The 20,649-nt window shown below is 46.5% G+C and overlaps 1 protein-coding gene across 2 annotated transcripts in view; it reads left to right on the top strand.

The window, feature by feature from the left end:
* The window catches only part of raraa (retinoic acid receptor, alpha a), a 139,754-nt gene that overhangs the window by 31,652 nt on the left and 87,453 nt on the right, over positions 1–20,649 (top strand). Inside the window, exon 3 of one of the 2 annotated variants that reach the window (XM_047608221.1) lies at positions 8,187–8,308. The exons of the other annotated variant lie outside the window; for it this stretch is intronic. The gene's annotated coding sequence lies outside the window, so the exon portion shown is untranslated. The remainder of the gene's footprint in view (positions 1–8,186; positions 8,309–20,649) is intronic. 2 annotated transcript variants of the gene reach the window in all.

The raw sequence follows: 20,649 nt of genomic DNA, 5'->3' as shown, positions 1-20,649 counted from the left end.
CCTGTTAGCAGCGATGCCGCTTCCTTCAGCAGTGAAGCCGTGCAGAAGATGCTCCCCTCTTTGATTCGTCTCTCATTGTTGATGCTGTCTCCGTCTCTTTCTTCTCTCTCCGTCCTACATGCACGCCGGTGAGTGTTTTCGGAGATTTTTTCCAAGTGTTGTTTCAGTGTTAGTCAAGCGTTTGATGTCTGCCTCGATTGTTGTTCAGCCACCTCCTTGGGCAGAGATCACAGGCAGCGTTTATTAATCTGCAGGATCACACTCACAGCTAAGGTGCGGCTACTACCAGCAGGTCCACCACATGCCTTTTCTTTCTTTTGTGCTTCCCACTTAAAAATTATATGCCGCCCCCCTTTTTTTTTGGACTATTAGCAATTGACCTACTTTATTAATCTAAACTTAGCCGCCCTCAACCCAAGGCGAAGGAGCGAGTTGATCGCTTTGCTTGTGAAAGGCGGGTCAGTGTTTTATCTGTGCTCCACAAAGACACAGGGTTAATAGATGCACGCCGGGGTTACTGTGCTGTTTGCTCACTTTTTTGGCCTTGTCGACTTTTTTTTAAGTTGCTGTTTTTAACCCCCGTTATCTGAGTAGTTGTGTTTTTTCACGTCGGGGAATATTTTGAGAGAGAGAGAGAATCCTACTTGCCTCACAAAGATGAAGAGCTCTCTCTTTACCTAAGGGGGATGGGGTATGACAGTACTGTAGCGCCCCCCACCCAACCTCCATCCTTCTATCGAGGCCCCCCTTCCTCGCTCACCATCCCCCACTGCTGATAAATGTGTTTTTCTTAAAGGAAGGAGGTGGTTGGTTTAGAGGAGTCTCTTTTAATGTAGCTTTTCTGTGTGTGTGTGTGTGTGTGTGGCTTGCTAATGCAGTGCAGGGCCGTGCAGCAGGACTACAGGCAGGCAGACTCGGAGGCAGGCCCGCAACCTCGACCTTAGCATCATTTGTTTGGACGAGGGCCGTCAGCGGCTGTCACGCGGGCCATGATGAAGTGTCAGTCGGTAATTGTCCCCGCGAAGCATCCACATCTCAGGGGGTGACGGCGGAGGGAGGGAGGGAGGGACGGGGGAAGGCAAGGAGCTGACAGAGAGAGAAATGACACCCTGGGCTCCTCCTATTCTCTCTCTCTTCCTCTCTTTCTTTTTCGCTCCCCCCCTTCTCTCCCGTTTCCACCTACAGCTGCACCTCATATTCAGGTCTGCTGTGCGCCTGGCTCGGACCAGCGGCACCCACGGAGCTTCAGCTGGGCCTCGCTAGCAACATAATGCTTGCATCTGCTGTAAATTTATGAGTATAAAGTACCAAGAACACATTATCTAGGGAGTGTATTTTTAAACCTCTCCTCAACCACTCGTCTTCACTCAGTCCTCCATTTTTTCCTATGCTATGCTCTCCACATCCCAATTAGCTCTTGTGCCTTGTACTTAAAGTGGGCAATTTATTTTGGCAAGGCTTTTCGCGAAACCTCTTCGGTCGAAACAGCGGCTGCTTGTACTTCCCTGATCATCCTAAAAATACATATATATTTTCTATCCATAGTCATTTTGGTAATTAGATTTAGCGGTGGGCTCATATTGATTGAACAATGTCTCTATGTAATGAAAAGCTTTTACAGGACGTGCACCAGCTATTTATAGTCCAATCCATAATGTGTCGCCATACGTCAGGGGCCCTAATGTACATCACCCAGGCTCCTTTGCAGATCCCAATATGAGTGCTCCGTGATAGACGAGCGGGGGATTGAACGGGCAGATAAGAAGAGCAAGCGCGAAGAGAGTCGGAGAGGAAGGAGATATTAAAAGATAGACAAAGGATCGGGGAAAAGAGAGGAGGGGACGCACACGAAAAACAGCAAAGAGGAAAGAGGAGCCAAGTCTGGGAAGAAAAATAGAAGATGAATACTGAAATGTGGGCAGGGCAGGAAATGGAAATGTGACGGGAGGTGAAAAGAGATGAGGATATGGAGGAAACCACCTTGAGACATGAGTCCTGTATTTCCACATTCCTCATTCACTCCATTCCACTCAACCGCCACCATTATCATCACCAGCTTTGCAGAGATAGGATGGAAGCTATATTTTATAATAGATCAGTTTCTTCAACCTGACCGAACTAGTTCTAATTAAAAATTCCAACTTAACTTTTGACATAGAATAAAACGGTCTGATGCAATACGTGTGTTTTGCAACTGTCTCTCATATTATTTCATATTCCACCAAGAGAGAGAGACAGTTAAAACCAGTCCCTCTTAATTTGATTGAAAATTCCAGGCCGATCTTTTTTAGATTAAGTCGGTTACACAAGGCATTTTTGGTCTTCTAGGCAGAATACTAGTGCCCATGTAAACTCAGCCAACGACAGAGTTTAGAATAACACAGACGGGAAGGCACATCCAGGGAACGGGGGGAAAGAAGGAAATAAGCATGATGGATGAAATATGTCGGGGAAATCAGGAGAAGAAGAGTGAAAAATGGAAATGGAAAATAATAGACAAGAAGAGGGAGAGACTCGATATTTGGCGTGTGGCTTTCCGTGACACCCCTCGAGGACAGCAGGTGAATTAGGACGAGACAGATGGGAAGCATCCCGGTCTCGGTCCCTCTGTCTGTCCGTCTTTCTGCCGGCTGCAGGTGGAACGCAGCCTGCCACTCCTGCTGTCTAAATGAGGAGCCCCTCTCCTCCTATCCTGTCTCTCTCTCACACATGTGCACTACCCCTCTCTCTCTCTCTCTCTCTCTCTCTCTTTCTCTTTAATGGGGCACTGGCCTGGGGCACTAAACCAGCTCCCTCTGGAGCGACACACATACAGAGCATGCACACCCACTGATCATGCATTACAGACACTCCTGGATGCCCTTGCACGTGGTGCGATCCGCGAACACAGATAGGGGGGGGGGGGGGGGGGGGGCGGGGGGGGGGGGGGGGGGGGCCGCAGCCGCCCAAATTATGCCCCAGTCTGTGAGATGATGAATCTGGCTGGTGATTAGTTAGTTGTGGAGGGAGGCACACTGCTTAGGCCCTTTAATGGGCCATAATTTGGAAGATAACTGTATTGTCCTATCTCTCTTGACATTTAAATCTAATCAGACCCTGCTGGTTAGCACTGTGGTCCAAGACGAGGGAGCCTGGGAGGGATAAAAAGCTGCTAGCAGAGAGGGATCGGTCCGTGGTGGGGCATTCATCCCTATGGGCTGAGGCTAAGCAATTAGCAAACAATGCCCAGACTCATATTATTTCATGCCTTCCTTTATTTATTTATTTTTGTTGAACCGACAACCAGTTAACAAAGCCTTAAATTGGGTAACATAATAGCACAACAGATGCATAAAGTCACTTCCCCTTCCACACACACACATGCCTACGTACACACAAACATCACCAGGGAGTTACTCCAAGGCCGCTTCTCTGCTCCTTATTACCGCAGATGAGATGCTCAGTTTGATTAACACTTCTCTTTCATCCTCTTCATTAGCGGAGGAAAACCACTGCAGCAGCCGCGGCCCACGAAAACGGGGGCATGAATTAGAATCCACTTATTCCATAGACTGCCGCTAATTCCACACAATGACGGTTAATGGTGGGAAGTAATAGGAAAAGGGTGTTTCAAATTGTTTCTTTGGACGGTGTGGTGTGGTGCAGCTGTTTCCGTAGAGCGGACCTGGCCACTCAAAGAGCCTGAGCAAAGTCCAGCGGCGGCAGCAGCAGCAGCATTGGAGGGCCTACACGACTCCGTTCGATGAAGCTCCCGAGTAATAAATGCGCGTAGACGACCCAATTTCCTCTCGCGAAGCGTCCTGCCGAGTGGAGGGGCAGGGCCCCAGTCAATGAGAACCACCTGGTGCTGAGGGAAGTGATTAGGGTTGGCACCACTGCGAGCGAAGAGCTGTTTTGTTAAGGAGGAGGGAGCTCGCCCGACTTTAGTTTTCGCTGGAGAAATATTGACGTTAGCGCTTTGTCAGCGCATGATCTGAGGTACGGTGTTGTTTTGTTGGTGCTCAATTAGAGGAAATTATTTTGGTTTACGGCATGCGTTTTAAGTTTTGACGCTGGTGCTAAATGCGGAGTCTGTTGGAGCGTGGGACATGCCACAACAGTGAGGCTGTGGTTTGAGCTCCCACACAGACTACACACATACCAGCTCGGAAGGCAAAACAGTTAAGGGAGTGGCTGGCCATAAAGAAGATGATCACTGTGTCTTCATTGATAGGGGTTTTATTGCAACCTCAAACATTGGCCTGGAAATGCATAGAGAATGGAGATGATGGGCAGCGTGGGCCACCCATGCTACAGACAGAGTCTTTGGATGAAAGCCCAATCAAATAGCGTTCAGAGCGCACTTTGTTACAGCATGTCACTGTGACATTGAATAAAAACACTGCAGTAGCCATCTTGAATGTATTAGTGCGTATAAGCTGGTTGTGGTTAGGTTATCCCAGGCTCGTATGTCATGGACCCATCAGCACAGTTGCAGAGTTACCCTCTGTCTGATTAAAAAAAAAGACTTGATGCCAAATGTGAAAAGCTGATCCGATCAAACAAAGGTTTATTTATTTTTTTTTTGGTGGAAGATTTACTTAAGACTGAGGGATAATTACTGTCTAGGGTATTAGACCTGGCATTAACATGCATCTGGAGTGATCGGATCACAAGTAGCCAACTTGCAGTGTGTGCAGTCGCACGTGGCGTTGGATTTGTCCACATGGGTCGCTAACCGCCGCCTACCGAGAGAATTCAGAGCGCTGTAGAATGTTGTGCCAACAGCTGTAGTGTTTATTGAAAATAGCGGTCGTGTGTTGTCTCGGAATGAAAGAGGCAAAACTCTGGTTATTCAAGAGGAAATCAGTGGAGTAGGTCAGGACAGATCATACCGTATGTTCCCACTAAAGGAACGTGATCACAACATCCCAGGATGTACGTTAACACCAGGTCTGACCTGGACCACATTTTCCTGCTATGATAGCATGAATTTTATGCTAACCTCTATGCCGTAAAGGTACTCATAAAAGTAGTTGATGCGTCTATTGAACAGATGATTGCATGTTATTATTACCCATAGAAATGGCAGTCAAAACAATGTAATTACAGTCCAAGCTGTAACGAACAGGAATTACCTTTATATTTAAACACAATACATTACCGTGGCGCTCTTCATTCACTTAGAGACAACCCCCTGGAACTCAGCCTCCGAGCCGCTGCTCCATTCTTCTGAAGACTTGTTCACTTTGATGTTTCTTTAATTTACCTGACCTTTTAATTTAACCAGACGCGTCAGATCCTTCTCAGGGTTCAGTGTTCGCTTGTAGAAAAGCGTCGTTCTGTGTGTGTGTGTGTGTGTGAGTGTGCGCGCCTTCCCTCAGGGGTTATCACAGTGGATTGAACGCTGGCCTGCGGACAGTAGCTGTGATTACATTTAACGATGGCAATACACACCGTCGAGGACGGTGTGTGTGTGCGTTCACGTGTTTGCGGATGTGCATCTACATACAGGCAGGGCGCTGGCAGGCTGATCGTGGAGGCGGTGATGGTTGTGGTTGTCTGGGTGGCCGGCGTTATGCTTGTTTGTGTATTGGTTTGTATTTGAGTACAGTTTTTGAATCGCCGCATCCGTCTTTCTTACCACTTTCCTTCTCGTTTGTGCACCATTGCGCCATTTCCTTTTGTAAAATTTACTTTTGTGTTCATTATTGCCCGTTTCTTCTTTATTGCCCGCTCTGCTCTCCTCTTCCCTGCTGCTGCCTAGTGGCCTCATTGTCCCTCTGTCCATCTTTGATTCTCTCTTCATTTCTTTATCTCTCACCCAATCTGAATTTCTGCATTTAGGCCTCTAATTGAGCTGGCGTCACTTGAATACCTCATGAAGCAGCAACGGCGGAGAATCCAGTCATTGTTTTCTGTGTCCTGCGTTCAGCGGGAGTAGGCAGAGCTGCTGTCTATGCGCGTACGCGTGTTTGAAAAAGTTTGAGAGAGAGCGTAATAGAACATTTGAAATATTTTTCCATTTGAGAAATGATGCATTGGAAGCTTATTCGTGTTCTGCTTGTGGGATGTTTCATTGTGGATAAGGGAGATGAATGCAAGGGTGGAAAGAGCAGTGAATACGTAGCAGCCATGGTAAAGACTGCAGTCGGACAAAAACCATGATGTTGAGTTCTATATTGTGACAGAAATATTTTCAATTTTCATTTGTCTTGTAACTCCAGTTGCTCAGAAGGCATTGTTAGCTGTAGCCTTGCAGCCCAGCTTACGCTCTGTCTCAATTGAGAGTCATGGATCTGCAGAAATTATTTTATTTTATTTATTTTTTTGTCTTTTTGGTTAAACATATAAAATAGGAGCTTGGTCACTAGCCTAGGCCAAAGCCAAGGACTGAACAGACGGTGCTGAAATAAATGAAATGAATACCTTGGAACAAATTGCTGCCTACGTCCTGCACGCTGCAGAGGGACTGATCAGTCAGGCTGAGGATGTGCAGTCTTGTTTCTGATGCTCCACATAGTTCTTCTGCTTTTGCTTTCTGAGTGCAAGGCCTTGGAGCAGTGTGTGTGTGTGTGTGTGTGTGTGTGTGTGTGTGTGTGTGTGTGTGTGTGTGTGTGTGTGTGTTTGAGGGAGAAAGTGAGAAAGGAAGGGGTAGAGATGTAGTGACGTGGAACTCTCTATCTTTCAGCGAGTTTGCTTTTTCAGGTGAGAGGCAGATGCAGAAAGAAAGTATGTGCGAGTTGGGGAGAAAGATGGAGGGATAGAAATGTTCTGAGTTCTCGAGTTGCAAACTGAAAGAGGACCCACTGCAGGATGCCCTACAGGCAACTCGCATAGCTGACACACACACACACACACAGAAAAGAAATATGAAACAGCGCCAACACACATCAACACATACAGTACAAGATAGAGAGCCCATATTCAAACAAACGCAGACATGTGCACTGAACTCTGTGTGTGTGTGTGTGTGTGTGTGTGTGTGTGTGTGTATGAGGGGAGTGTACATGTCTTTGTTCTGTCTAGCTGTCCTCTTGGCACGTAAATCATAATGGATCTCATTATCCAGCTGGGTCGGCTTGGTGGGGCCTGTCTGGCAGGAGATGATAGCTGGATGGCTGAGGGGCTGCCATAACACACACTCACACACACGCACAAACACACACGCACAAACACACAGCTTTATCCACGTATGTGTGTTATTTAGCTCGCGTAGTGCATACTGAAACAACATATAAGTTTCATCTTCACTCAAATAGCATCAACAGAAGGATACACAACTACACACACGGGCGCGCACACACACACACACACACACAAAAGAACGCGCATGCAACCCATCCAGACACAATGGACATTAGTGGCTCAGCTTGCCATCAGACAGAAGGCGAAGTGATGCAGAGCAGAGGGAGGGATGGATGAAAAATGGAACTTATCCTCTTACTCCCACTCTCTTGTCATCCCCCTTCATCTCTTCTTTCTTTCTTTCTTTCTTTCTTTCTTTCTTTCTTTCTTTCTTTCCTGCAGTGAGCGGCGGGGCTTGTGCTGCCATCTTTTTCCTCCTTATCAAAGCACAGTCTCCCACACCGGACAAAAGCAAAACAGGTAGTCGGAGGAAAAAAAAGGGGAAAAAAAAAAAAAGTTTCCCGTTGTCCCAGTAAATGACACGTTTCGCGGATCTCGTGCACAAACGCACGCACAAGTGGCAGCCGCGGTATCTGAGCGGTGCCGGCTCTCGCGCTGCAAACGCAGGCAGAGCAGTTGGTTGCTCGTAACACGGTTAAGGCCTACACCATTTGTCTGGACATGACCATTACCCGAGCCAATTACTGGCTGGTGTGCAGGCGAGTCGCCAACAACCTAATGTTTTCCCGTCATGCCTGCCCTCCCCCTGAAATCCCTCCCTTTACACACACACAGGCAGATGGAGAGGGTGAAGGAGGAGAGGAAGATAGAGGGGAAGGATGGAGAGCCCGGGGCAAAGCCTCCACCTCATCAGACTTGACTGACTGATACAGCTAATAAACTTTCATTTAAGCTAATGTTCTTCTTTTTTTTCCTGTTTTTTTTCACCCCCCCCCATCTCTCCACCCCTCCCTTTCTCCTTCCGTACCTTCCTCTGGTTCGCTGTGTTTTTTACGCCGCTCTTTTCCGCCCTCCTCCCCTCTTCATCTGTCTCTCTATTTTTTCTGTCGGCGCGCCAGAAGAAGGGCCTGTCCGAGCAATCGATGCAGGCAGTCCACCAGCCGGAAGCCCAGTTGGCCGAGCGGCGCACCACTCAATCAGTCTGAGCAGCAACACCCAGGGCTGCTGGCAACCAGCTGAGGTAGATGCACTCTCCGCATCCAGCAGTAGATCCCGAACTGAACTCATTTTATAAATCATATACACACCCGGCAACAGCAGTAAATGTCACGCCCCGAGTTTTATACATCAAAACAAAGCCGACTGTATCAACAGCAATGCATCAAAGATTCAATCGTCAAAGGCGCCGAGAGGCCCCGTTGTGTTTCCGAATGCGTCTTCCTGCCGCTGCCAGCCGATGTGTCTTTGAATACTCCAGGCGATATGCTGATTTTAAATTTCCGACAGCTTTGTTTCTTTTCTATTTATAGCAGGTGAAAGGGCTTTGTCTGAGACCACAGTTGGCTTGGTGTTCACATGTGTGGTTTTCCCTGCGCTGGTTTGCAGCGTGAGTATGTGTTGACAGTGGACACGCTCAGCACAACCACACTGTTTGCGACTGACGAGCTTTCACCGGTTTGGTTGACTTTGGTTGTGTGTGGTGGATGCGGCGGTTGTGTGTGTGTGTGTGTGCACCTCTGCAGCGACTGAATTGAAGGATTTGTGTGGGATTTCATTGCGTTATGCGTTTTTCCCTCGTCGTGACACATGTAAGGCCCGTGTCCGTGCCCACGTGGACCGTATATGTTCTCAGTTAATCTGTTTTAAGTGTGGGGTGGAAATGGGTTTCTGTTCTTTGTCTCTGTATGAGCTCAGCTGGCATCCCTCCTATTTTAACTCTGGAAAAGTCCTGTACCTCAGTTTTCTTTCCAAATGCTTACCTACTATTAAGTTAATCATACAAACTTTTTGCTCAAGGCTCCTCATTTTCCCAGAAGTGAATGGCTGATATTGTCAGGAAATAATAATGTTTAAATTAAATTCATTTAGCAGTTGTTTCAGCACATTACTGCACTTTTTCAGCATTTTACAGGCAGTAAACAAGAAGGAGAACACCAGCTCTGAAGTATCTTGGCACAATACATGTGGTGCACGATTACACCGATATGAACAATGGATAGTTTCACCTGAAGACGTTTCAGTGTTTTATTTATTTATTTTTTTGTCATGTGGCATGTGTACATTGCTGAATTCGTGTTACCATGTATCATAAGTCACATTATTGCATATATTTACCTTGGTCTCTGTGCAGCATTAACAGTGGTGGGTACTAGCTAACATGAAAGAAATTGCTTTCGGTTCACAACCTCTACTACTTCTACTTTGTTTATTATCTATGGGTGACTGAGCCTACTAATTGCACTATGCAGCGAGGTTTCCTCCTTCAAAACCAGTTGATTGAAACGCGCCTAATTCTTTCTGAGATGTTTTGAAAGCTGGTTTTAAACGTGCTTCATATTGAAACTTCCACGAAGAAGAAATCTCTGTACGCGCTCGTCTCTCTGCGGACCGACTGCAGACGTATCACGGATCGAACGGTTTTAGTTAAGAACACTCTGGCTCACATCCATCAAGGATCTTTGCTGGCATTTGATACATAAAGAATTGCGTTTGATGTCACTAGTGCAGAGCGTCTTGAAGCAGCGTTGCTTTGCTTTCCCTCTTTCCCCACTGACCTACAGGGACACTCGCTCTGTCACGCCTCGTAGTTTTCTTCCGCCTGAGTCTGATTTGCTTTTGATGCCTAAAGCAAACAGAGAGGAGTGTCAGGCCTCCTTCAACGATTCGTGTCAATCATCGTGCGAGTTGTGTTTATACAGCGTTGTGACATCCAGACTTACACTGTGCAGCCTGCATGTTTCGCTCAACACGCTTCTCCGCTCCCCCACCTGAATCCTATAGGTGCGGCCCCGCCGCCTGCACATCCATCCGAAGACGCGGGGCCCTATATGCTCTGTCGCTGGAGGTGTGCGAGAGCAGACGACGCAGACAGTCTTAGTGTTTTTAATAAGAGGGGCAATAACAATAAATCCTACAGGCTAATCACACTCTCGCCAATAACCCCACACCTCAAACTCGGAGCGGTGCGGCATTACCCCGCCGCCGCCTTCAATTACGCCATGCATCATACATCTTATCTCGCCGCCGATTTGATTGAGTGTGCAGCGGGAGGCGTTGCAAACCCTGCATTCTCTATACCAGTGTGTGTTGACAGGAATAGATAACTGCATTTGGGGGGGGGGGGGATGTGCGCGGGTGTATACGGGATGCATGGGTGTGTGAGCGCGTGCACGTCACATCTACAGGAGCGCATAAATCAAACCAGATGATCGTCCCCTACTCTGATCCGCGCCGTCTCACCAAGCACATTTCTCTTTTCCCCCCTTCCCACTATCCCTGCACTTCCTTTATTCACCTCCTTCCTTCCTTCTCTCTCTCTCTTTCTCCCTCCTCCTCCTCCTCCTCCTCATCTTCTACTTCTTCTCTGGAACAGATTTGTCTGGGGGCCCCTGTCTAATCTCCAGCCGCGCCGGGTGTTGGGAGACGGGCGACAAATTTTAATAAGCAACTGGGCGCTGTAATTTAGCGGCCTGGGAGGGAGATTAGGCTGATTGATGCTGGGCTCGCCTAATGGTCCAGCCTACGGCTCCCGGCCCAAATTGGTGGTAATGAAAGTTTTGTGCAAATTGAGATGGAGGAAAATAAGGCATCTCCTCATCTTCTCCCAGTCTCTCTGTCTTCATTCATACTTCCTCTCTCCGTTTCTGTCTCCCTGTTCGTATTCTTCTCTGCTCCCTCAATCTTTTTGACAAGGTGTGTCTTTCTCCGTCTCCCTCCCGCTTTTTATTCATCATCTGTTCTCTCTTTCAAGCCGTCCTTCATTTTCATGTTCCCTTTTCATGCCTCTGTGTCTTTCTCATCTTTTTCCCTGCCAATGCTCGGTCTACCTCTTTATCAATATCCATTTACTTTTCTCTCTTTCACTAGGTTCTCCATCTGTTACTTTTTCTTTACTTTCTTCACATCACTCATGTGATGATCCTCTATCTTGCCACTAGGAGTTGGGTGAAGAGTTGTTGTCTGAGTCACTCCTGTGTTGTCAGGATGTTGATCTAGACCTACAGGGAGATGAGACATGGGAGCTGATGGCTGTCTACATCTACCTTTATATTTTTCCTTTAGTTTCTTTCCTGTGTTTCCCCTGCTTTTTCTCTTTATCCCACCAAATCACTTTAAGCTGTACTGCCACTCTGACAGGCCTCCTCTGCCGTGCCTTACTAGGCTGTGGACATCTCCACAAACTTTACAAGGTGAAAGCGAATGTGTGTCTGCGTCCAGCACTCTGTCCCACTGGTAAACGCTGTATTATCACATGTGTTTGTCAAACTATTTTGCAATGCTGTGATGCCATGTTCAGCTATAGTTAGATTAATGAAATAGTCTGCATGGGGTATGAGTTTTGTTATCAAATAAATGTAATCTACTGCATCACAGACAAAAAACAAGCGGCAATCTCCGGGTCTGGGCGATGAAGTCATTGTGGAAGTGCAAAACAATTGCAGTTCATTGAATGGCCACTTGAGGCTGTCTCCAAAAGGGGAGCAAATCCACATAGACCCCCATGTTAAAAAGCCCCAACTTTAGAGTGATATTAAACATGTTTACATGAGTTCGGTCTGAAATGGTTTATTCTATTTATGACATATGTACAGGGGTGATTTGTTATTTGTTTATTTTTTATTAAGGTTTAAAATTCTGCATTAAGGTCATTCCTGCTTTGAGTGACAGGCGGTAGCCTGGGCTAACTGGTAGCGGAGAGTTGGGTGGGCGGGTCCCAACGTCCAGGCTGCTTTAGCTCCACCCCAACACGATCCCCATCTCCATATTTGGAGTGTGGGCGGAGTAAAGCTCATCCAACATGGTGACCGCGGGCCTGTGATTCATTTTCAAGGTTCAAAATCCAATGGGTGACGTCACAGTGAGTTTGTCCATAGTATACACAGTCAATGACAAAAACCTGTCTCCTGTAGAAAACAAACTTAATAAACCTGAAACTGAAGAAAGCATTAGAATTAGAACTGGTATTATAGACCTCTCTCTTGTGCATTGAAGACACACAGCATTCACAACATATACTACCTTGCCAAAACATTAGGCACACCTTTTATTTTAACGTAACAGTTCTGCACTAATTCCTCCTTCATGATAATGTTCGGTTTACGTTGAAACAGTGTAGTTTGTGGTGCTGTTAAACTGAATGAAACACAACACAAACATAAGTGTTATTTAGCCTAGCCCACTGACTCAAATGGGGTTGTAAAAATAATAGCAAACAACTCAGTAGCGTTACACACCACAGCCTCCAGAATGAAAACACAGTTGAATCAGCTGCTCTCTCAGCTGTTTCAAAACCACCTGAAAATGTAAGAATGCATTAGTTTCACCAGTTTACCTAATGAAGTAGCAAGCGAGTGTAAAATGCACTCTCTGCCTGTGTGGATGTGTGTGAGTTTGCACGAGGCACAGGAAACTGAGGCTTTGGAAGTCGTACATGAACGCATCAGCGTCCTGACTTCAGCTTCGTTTGACCGCCACTCCCTTATGAGGGAATCTTAACGTAGTGAATGTAGGGTAGTGGAGAGTGGCCACGGGGGAAGAAAATGAAGCAGCTAGTGTTGGCGTGGCCGTGTGTGTGTGTGTGTGTGTGGAGGAGAGGGCAGCACTAATCCACTGGTATTGGAAGACTAGAGTACTGTATGTAGCTTTTGATATTTTGCCCGTTATAAAATCCTCTGGGAAATGATGTGATGTTGTGAACTCGCATGGGATTTCTGGCCCCGCTGAGAGTTCAGCTCATGATATGTTTAGATGTACACCATAAGTTTGTGCGTCATCTATACAGTCGCCCATTTCCCTCTGCGCATACGGGTGTGTGTGTGGGTGTGCATATGTGTTAGCCCAACAACATGTCTCCGGGCACTTTTCAGCCTCGCTCCTTCCTTTAACTCCCACGCGACACTTTACTCGCGGAATTTTTTTTTTTATCCTCCACCTCCTCCTCTTTTCTCGCTGCCACCTTGAGTTATGCACTGATCTATCATTAATAGCTTCTCCCTCTGAGGTGCTCGCATACATTGTTCGAGCAGCGGCATGGATGCTCACATCGTTAAACGAGCAAACATTTAGAATTTCTTTCTGGGACAAAAGCGAAAGGTGTGTAGGAGGTAATGACACCAACGCACAGAGCTACATTGCTTTATGTTCTCAAATAAGCATTCCCTCATTTGTTCCCCTTGGAGCCACCCCCCCCCCCCCCCATGTTGAGTATGTTTCCTAACTCATATTGCACAACAAGCATAATTTTGCAATATCCTGGACACAGTGCGAAAAAGAAGAGCGTTCGCTCCAAACCCAGCCTGCGCTCCTAGAGAGACGACCGTGAAGGCGACCGCTTTGACACTCAGCACAGCGATGCTCCGGAGCTGGGCAGCTCAGCCCGTAAATAAGTGGCAACCATCTGTGAAGTTTATCTTGGCGAGAAGCGGCCCTCGTTGATTGCTCACCAAAGAGCGCGGTCGGAATCCCAGACAACACAATATAATCTTGCTTCCCCAAGTCCCAACAACTGCCTAAACGCAACTGTGGTTGGAGAGCTGGTGTGGGTAATTTCAGATTAGATGTGGCCTCCCTCCACAGGAGCTGTTAAGGCTTTGTGAGGTTCACACTCCGCTTGCCAAAGTGGTTTGTTAGAGTTGATTGTTTATTTTTCTTGGGCCGAGACAGAGGTAGAGAGGGAGTTTTGTGTGTACGAGAAAGATGACGGCAACACAGAATGTGGCGAGGACTGTAAACTCGTGGGAATTCCTCGTTTTCTTGTTTTTTTTTTTTATTTTGGTTTCCTTCTTTTCCAGTCGTAGCTTGTTTAAAATGTCCGGTGGTCAGCCGTGCAGTAATTTGGCACTCCTCAGCTCGTTGCACAAGTGTTTTTGCAGGGCCAGTACGCCTCGCTGTTCCTCGGAGAGGCGGTAAGACGGAGCCGTTTTTAATGAATAAACCCTTGGGATGGCGGGACCGTCAGACAATGCTCATCTCTCTTTTCTTTGCCTCGCCGGATTTTTATTTTACTGCGGTTTGTTTGAAGGTATTTTAAAGATATGGAGTGACCACACATCATCCACCTCCCATGACACAGGCCAGCGGAGAGGCAATAATCCAAGAAACCGAGGGGATATGAATACTGGTTATTTGCTGAACGCTTTCCTCCCACCTCATAGTTTTATGGTGGATGATACTGTGAGATATTAAATGAGCTGACGGAGGGCTTTGAAGTTCCCTTTTATGTGATGGTGGGATATGCCTGATGGTATGGGCTGCAGGGGAGGGGAGGGGGGGGGGGTTGTCTTCTGTTCCCCCGACTGGTTGCGGAAAACGTGAAGCAGAGGGGAAAAATGAGGGCCGTGCAGCGGAGGAGGAAGGGAGAAGGGTGAGGTGCTGATGGGAAATAGACGAATGGCGTGCCACTGTCAGAAGTGGTCATGTGCCGAGGAAAGAGCAGGGGAGAATGAAAGGGAGGATGGAAGGAGGGCTTGACTGATTAACCTGTTTACCTCCCTGAAAATGCTCCGGGCGCCATTCTGATTAAAGTTCAGTCTTTCATCTATCATCGCCGCGGCCGGCTCGAACCTTCGCAGCTGCCGATACCAAACGCGGTGAAAAACAGTCGAGCTTCCACCACATCCTCAAACAATGCATAATTTGCATATAATCATTCCTTGTCACTCCTTGTTTTTGTCTATAATCCCCCTCCTTATATCTTTTCTGTCAGTTTCCTCCTCACGTTTTGAGTCCGTATGTGTGCTTCTCTTTATCTGCTCCTCCTCCTCTACTTATAAGCTCCTTGCTCTCAGGACTCATCAGGAATGGCGCTTGTGTGCCTCAGCCTGTTTCCTCCAGTGACATGCTTTCCCCAACTCAAGGCTTTTAGCACCTCCAGCATAATACGATTACACCCGTTCGGGGATGGGATATTGTCAACGGCTTTCTATAAATATCCTTCCCGTCGAGTCGCAGTGGCACGGTAGCACTAGTGCCAGTGGACTGGATGCAGCCATGGGCAGAGGCAGATCCGCACACAGTGTCCTGGCCACTCAAGCACAAATGTTAGCCTCCTAAAAGCTTTTTTGCAGCGTTGTTAGCTTGCTGTACGAGCACACTCGGATGGAAAAGTAGAAGATGAGTCGGTGATGACAAGGTTTGACTGTGGAGGCTTAGTGGAAGAATACAGTTTAAAAGAAACTGTCGGTAAAGAAAAACAACAGCATCAGTGCTATTTGCTAAGTGTCTAGTAACTTGACATTTTGTATTTGTAGTTGGGATTGCTGCCAGCAATAGATACTGTACCTTTGCTGATAGATGGATAGTCCAGTCTGGTGTCACACACCGATGAGGATTTGTACAGGCTGTTGCTTCGGGAAAGATTTCCTGTAGCTTTCTTCGAGACCGTCTGAGTCCTCTGGAGAAGGTGCTCTGTTGTCTGCCCGTTGTGTGGCGGAGAAGGTGGTCAGAGTTTCAGTCTGTTGGAGCCACTGGCTGCACTGCTGCTCCCCCAGCAGACCAGACCAGACCAGAGAAAAAAGGTTGAAGAATTTTTGCCTCCTTGATTTTCAGCGCATTCTGTCCAGCGTTGATATTGTTTTCACTGGTTTCCAGGCAGTCATCCCAACAATTTTATTTTATAAAATGCTCCTTTGTTTTCCTGCTCATTCTCTGTTTTTTTTTCTTTTTTCTTTCTTTTTTTTTCCTCTGGACCTCTGCTCTCGCTTTATCTTTCACTGACTGCCTCTCAGGCTGTCGGTGAAAGCTGACTGAAAACACATGGGCATCGGCCTGCCTAGTCATGCCTCAGCACACAATGCTCGCCGTGATCAGGCCAAACAGCCAAACATAACCAGCTTTCACTGAAGTTGCCTCTACAACTTCTTGCTGTATTTTTCCGAAAAAGGCAAAGTTCAATATTGATCCCATTTGTTTCGTGTTTTAGCAATTTTCACTACACGGATTTCATTTATTTAATATGTTTCACGTAGACGGCGGAGTGTGCGCTGCGTTTTTTGTGAATGGTGATGAGAAAATATGAACATGTGCACATCTGTGCACACGAAATTAGCTTATTATTAGTCTCCGCGGACCCTAACCCCGGGGCGACGGGAAAGGTTTAGGTGATTTCACTTCGGTCCAGACAGCCTATATGGTGTTACGGCAGCCTGTGATGGACTGATTTAATCCCACTGATGGTGCTCATAACACACAGGAAGGGAGATAGACACGAGGGCACACACACACACACACACACACACTGAGTCACCCTTTAGTCATACATGTGGACTTAACAGGGATGGTGTGTGTGTGTGTGTGTGAGAGAGAGAGGTCAGCGGGGCTAACACAGTCCCCTGGCTGTCCCCAAGGTTAATGCGAGACTGACAGCGGCTGCTATTAGCAGCCCTCAGATGGTTTCCGCCTCCCGTATGCAGAGCTGATTCATCCCAGTGGCAGCAGTGCATTAAGATGTAACAGCTTCACTCCCAAGTGTCAGTCACCCCTTTAGACAGAACCTACATCATAATTTTACATTTCCTATTAACTCCCATTGTCTACGCTCAACCACGGCGGTCCATTAAAGAGATAGGTGCTGCCGTTACGGCCCCGTTCGCACGTGTCACTCAACTCTTCGCCGTGTGTCATTACTTCATGTCATCCCATTGTGTGTTAATTGAAATACCACAGGCATTGTCTGTATGGTCCATTACAGGGACACGAGCCTTGTTTCTAAGTGTCACCGCTGCTTTAGGTGCAACGGTAGCTCATTAATTTTGATAGTCCGTGTTTGACTTATGCGCGCGCGGAGAGGTGGGGCCGAGGAGACGGGAAAAACACCTCAGAGAAGAAACGCACGCCGGCGCGGTGGAGTCTCAGTCAAGCTGTTGAATCCTCATTTACATGTTAATTCAAAGACATTAAGCAGATGCTCTTATCTAGCGCAGGTTGATCATAGTGTCTTGCTCAAGGACACTTCGGGGAATAGTGTCGAACAGTTAAAATAAAAATAGCCAGGTGACGTTGTTTCCTGTTTTCATATTTGGTTGTCACGCTTTATTTTTAGTTCCGTTACACAAGGAAAGACTATTTATATGCTGTATTTCTTAGCTATTTTTCCTCATACCAGTAGTGGCGTTGGCCAAGAGTGGTGGCGGCGTTCTTATAAAGAGTGATGATGTTGTTGTCTCACTGCCGACTGGATGTCAATCAATCAATTAACCAATCAATAGTCATCTGCTGAGCGCCTAAGGACACTGGGGAAAATCTCTCAGAAACACTTGAATCAATTACTTTTCGCCTCGGCCACAGGCTCTCTCCCAGGTGCACAAATTACACGTATACACACATTTGTGTCGTCTTACATTGATACAGCGTTGTGTGTGTGTGTGTGTGTGTGTGTGTGTATGCATTATGTATTTAATACGTATGCAGGTTTTTGTGTTGAAGTCACTGCCTCCCACTCCTCAGCGTGCCCCAACAAACTCCCAAGCATCAGATTGAAGTGCCACGGGAAAAAGAAAAATGAGTAAATTCTATCTTTCCCCTCATTCCTCATCCCTCATCCCCCTTCCTTCTCCCCCTTCCACTCCTTCCCCTCCTTTCTCTCCCTCCCTCCCTCTCTCTCCCTTAATGGAAAGCAGCATTCCCTGGCTGCCGTCAGCAGCTATAGCCAGGCACACTATAACACAGTTAATAGATAGGCCTGGCAGCTTATGGAGCCCATGCATTTTTAAATGTGAGTTTTATGACTCCTGGAGAGGCAGGGGAAGAGAGGCAGGAATATGCTCGATATTTGTTTCTTGAGTGTGTGTGAGAGAGAGTGTGTCTGAAAGGAGAGGGAGAGAGAGAGAGAGAATGTGGAGGACAGAAGCAGCAGAGAGGTTGAGCATCACAATCTTCCTCTTGTTTGATTTCTCTCTCTTTCTCGGGGGAGGCTGCTTGTCGCTGTTGTCTCTCTTTCTTTTCCTTTTTATTGCTATCTATCACTTCTGTCAAATTCTCTTTGCATCTTCCTTTGCCTGGATGCACACGTGCACGTCTATGAGGTCTTTCTAGTCACAAACCCTGTTGCAAAGCAGAATTTATACACTTATAGGATGGATCCAGTTGTTGTTTTTTTACATTAGTACATTGTTTTGCTCAGATGCTACATGGGTTTTCTTTACATGTTGTGTTAATGTAATGGTGCATTAGGCACATGTTGCTTTTACTAATGTTGCAGCTTTTTCTACAACGTCCTTTGTCCAGATTGACTTTTTATCACAGCGCATGTTTGGTAGCTTCTGCATGAGCTCTGTTGAGGTTACAGCACGTTTACCACCTCTTTAGCATGTAGCTCGCAGAGATGGTGTGTTTGGTCTGACACTCTAACCCCTGCTTCCACTCCACGTTTCATATAAGAATAAATACACACAAATACGCACATAAACACATAACAGCGGCCTTCTAAGTGGTCTCGCTGTGACCCACATATTGCTCCTGTTGGCCTGCTTATCGTGCTGATGGCACCAGTGGTGAGCTATGGAAATGTGTTTCCCCTCCGGAGCAAATAATGGCATGCGTCGTGGAGTGTAGAGTGCAATTAGCTTGGGGGTATTATGCGCAGGCAGCATTGCAGCAATTCTGTGTGCTGTTAAGAGACATGTGCATAGACTGTATTATAGAAGTGAATGGAACTACTGTGATGTCACGCATTGATTTGACGAGTAGCGCTTTGAAGCCTCAGGTTTGGCTTTTTGGTCGTCACCAAGCAGCGATAGGGAAGTGCAAAAAAACTGCAGTTCATGGAGCGGCTGCTTGAGGCTGGCTCCAAAAGGGACCAAACCCCCATGTTAAAAGCCCAACTTTACTGCATTGTTAAACATGCGTACAGTCTGGTACAAAAAACAAGTAGTTTAATTCACAATTCATGACAACTGTACAGTTATTGTTTTTTACTTTTTTCATTCATTTTTTTAATTAAAGTTTAAAATTCTGCATAGTTAAGGGCACATTGAGAGTCTGGCGGCAGCCTGAGCAAACTGCTAGAGGGTAATTTGGTGGGCGGGGGTCAACTTCCAACCCCCATGTCCATATTTGGAGTATCTGAGTGTGGGCGGAGTAGAGCTCATCCAACATGGCGACCGCAGGCTGCGCCCACTTCAGGCTTCGTTTTCAAGGTTCGGAATCCAACGTTGGGTTTGTTCATAGTATATACAGTCAGTGGCCGCAACTTGTTTGAGATTGTTTGTGCCAGAAGTGGTGCTCACAAAGCAAGTTTTGTCAGGCTTTTACTGCGCTACTATTTGCATTAGTGGATGGGTTAGCACCCTCCTCCAGGTTTTTAGTCAGGCGAGTCCAGGTATGATTAGTATAGCAAACACTAAATTACTAACTAAGCTCTCTGCCTTGTGTGGTTAGCAAGTTCTATTAGTAATTCATGTTAATTGTGATAGTATTTGGCATCTTGGGATGCTAATTGTGTCTAACAAATAGGCTTACAGTCAGATGTATATCCTGGACTGGAGGCTTTTTAGTACAACCAAACTCTGAATGGGACATTTTTAGGCAACCAAAATGATACAATAATCTTTCATAAACCGAAAACAGATTGTGAAATGGTCCAAGTTCTAAGAGAAAAAACACAAACAGCACCCTGAAACAAGTTCACGGCTGTTTAGCATAAGTAGGAGCGGATGGGTTCAAGCAAACACCTTGAAATTGTTCAACATGTTGGTAATCCAATGCAGAACGCATCTCAAGTACGTTTGGCTTGCGTAGTTGGACTGCCAACGCAGGGAGGTCTGACACAATGACAGGGACGTATGGCTGCACCATAATCTGATGTCATCTGACAACGGGCTGTGCTGCCCAAATACTAGTACACATAGTGAGTGGATTACTACAATTAAATGTGATTCATAGTAAGCAATATTTTTTCTGTTTAACTCATGAATTAGCTGAATGTAACTTTTATCTACAAATACTGCCTGTACAAACCGTTGCAGTGTTATGGTGTCTCTTCAAACACCGTAATTAGCAGTCTGATTGCAAGTGTCCAGCATAAAAGACATGTGTTCCTCTGGTTGTGTGGGCGTGGAGTTATAATCTGAGTTTTCTGCAGGTCTGATCAACTTCAAGGCGGAGATCAGTAAATAATAAATTGACCGTGGGGCAATGTCGTAAGACACACAAATAAAACAGCGCTGTTTTTTTTGAAGCATTGGTAGAGATCCACAGACGCTGGACAGATGCTGTTACAATATTGTACTGGATTGGATCTGGGGACGCATGTCTGCACGCACACGCTTAAAGCTGGTCACTTGTGATGGGATTGGCCAGAAAAACGATCAGTTCTCCTTCCCCTCACTGTGTCGCTCAAGTGTTTTCACCTACTTTTTGTTACTT

This window comes from Mugil cephalus, chromosome 16 (genome assembly GCF_022458985.1).
Source record: "Mugil cephalus isolate CIBA_MC_2020 chromosome 16, CIBA_Mcephalus_1.1, whole genome shotgun sequence".
Lineage (NCBI taxonomy): Eukaryota > Metazoa > Chordata > Actinopteri > Mugiliformes > Mugilidae > Mugil > Mugil cephalus.
Note: the sequence above shows the minus strand (reverse complement) of the source record. Positions and strands in the feature narration are given on the sequence as shown.